Genomic DNA, 2,133 nt, shown 5'->3' with positions numbered 1-2,133 from the left:
TGTTTAGAATTTTTGTATTGATATTCAGTAGAGAAATTGGTCTATAACTTTCTCTGTTTCAGCTCTTCTTGTTTTAGGTGTCAGTCGTATGTTTCTGTCATAAAAGGAGTTTTATAATACTTGTTCATCTAATTTTCAAAGTTGTTATATACTATTTAAATTAATTAGTCTTTAAATGTTTGATAGAACCCATTAAGAGTGAACTCATTAAGAATCTTGGAGATTGTTTTCTAGGAGGAATGAGCTCCTAAAAGGAGCTTAGACAATAAATTCATCATTACACACAATGAGTTTTGAATTCTTATCTTCTCTTAGCTGTTCCAAGATACCTGTACCATAACAAACATAAGAAATTAGGAAGTTATAATTCCTACTGTAAAATATCATGATATATTCTTCTTAAAGGGATTGCTCTTTAGAGAGCAGTGTGATGGCCCAGAAATGACATTAGACTTGTAACCAAGACATTTAGGTTTAGCTGATTTCTATATCATTTATTAACCATGTAATCTCCATTACTTAACCTAACTTTGTGTTACAAGCTCTCTTGGTGGAAACTAGCTATGGAACAATTCTGCTTGTTAAAAAATTTTCTTGAAAAGTACAGTGAGAATAACTATTAGAAAAATGGGCAAAATAAATTTCAAAACTTCAACAAGTGTATTCTGATTATTTTCAGTCTCACTTCAAGCACCTTGATAATCATTCTGTCATCTCTACCTTAATATTTCTGATCTTTTCTTTGTCTTATTTTTGAGATTCCTCATTTTCTTCTCACAGCCTCACTGATTCGTCTTGTTTCATTTTCTTTTCCCATATTTTCTTATGCTTCTTCAACTCTTGCATTTGTTTCTTATAATTCTGCCTCATTTCTTCTCTCTCCCTCTCAAACTGCTTCTTGTAGCATTGCTGATTAGCCTCTCTTTCTTTCTGGAGGAGTGCTTCCACAGATTGACACACTTTGTTGGTGTAATGAGTGCCCCCATTATATTGCACCATGTTTTCAACCATGTTCATCAGTTCTGAAATCTGAACATCTCCCTGGACTCCTCTAGCATTGTTGTCAAATGCACAGCATCAGTGTTCACACTTCAACAACACCCTGAAATACGAGTCATTAATGGTTATTACATAATCCTGTAGGCTTTCTTCTTCCAGATTATCTTTCCTAGTGAATAATCAAAAACTTCACTGCTTCAGCTCCTATAATTTTATAAAGATATTCAATGGTTGCCTTCTCCTCCTGAGTGAAACAGATTACTTGCAGCATCAGGAACATAGCATGTGCTCCTGGAGAGGATAGTGTCATGAAATGACTTATTTCATTTAGATTTTTTGCCCCTTAGCATGAGTCAAAAGTGCCTGGAGTATCAATAACACAACTGTCCCTCCCATTCCATTGTGGCTTTCTTGCTAACCTTGGTGGCTGGTCTTCCTGAACACTTGGATTCAAACTCTCTCCTACCCAGGAGGATGTTTCCTGTTGCACTTTTCCCACAACCTATTTTCCCCATAAGGACAATTCTGTATTCTGGTTGCTTTGAGTATCCTTCATCATTGTCTGAGTCTGTAGGATACCAGAAAGAATTAAGAATGAATGACTGGATAGTGTAGACCTTGCTCAAAAATCTCAGCATTACAAGGAACTGACCCTTTAGTTCTTGAAGAATATAAAACTGAGACAAGTCCTAAAAATCTGGGCCAACTTTGAGTATGGTTTAGCTCTCTATTATCCTAGTGAAATTCACATACCTTTGTCAACAGAAAGACCACCACCATTCTTCGATAGAATGAAATGAATGAATTAATATTGCTTGCTGCATAATAGACATATGCATAATATACATTTATAGATAATATTATACATAGTTATAGTAATCATTGAGGTCTTTTCTTTTATGTTAGGATCTTTTTATGATATGGGAGCTTATCCTTCCCTTCCCTAAAGAATCTGAATTATTATTTCAAAGTTAGGCTCCTCTCAGAGGAAAGCAACAATCACCTCTATCAGAAGACCTTTGATTTTTGTTTGAGGGTAGCCATCCTGCTACTCTCTGGCTATTCGTGACCATCTTAATTTTCTGTCATCTTGTTTGCCTAAAACATTTTGATTTAATGAAATTAAAGTTTTTT

At 34.8% G+C, this 2,133-nt stretch overlaps 1 pseudogene; it reads right to left on the bottom strand.

Annotated features, from left to right (window-relative positions):
• Positions 1–581: 581 nt before the first annotated feature.
• LOC127538558 (GTPase IMAP family member 4-like) lies at positions 582–1,637 on the bottom strand (annotated as a pseudogene).
• Positions 1,638–2,133: the final 496 nt, after the last annotated feature.

The sequence above is a fragment of the Antechinus flavipes genome, chromosome 5 (assembly GCF_016432865.1).
Source record: "Antechinus flavipes isolate AdamAnt ecotype Samford, QLD, Australia chromosome 5, AdamAnt_v2, whole genome shotgun sequence".
Lineage (NCBI taxonomy): Eukaryota > Metazoa > Chordata > Mammalia > Dasyuromorphia > Dasyuridae > Antechinus > Antechinus flavipes.
Note: the sequence above shows the minus strand (reverse complement) of the source record. Positions and strands in the feature narration are given on the sequence as shown.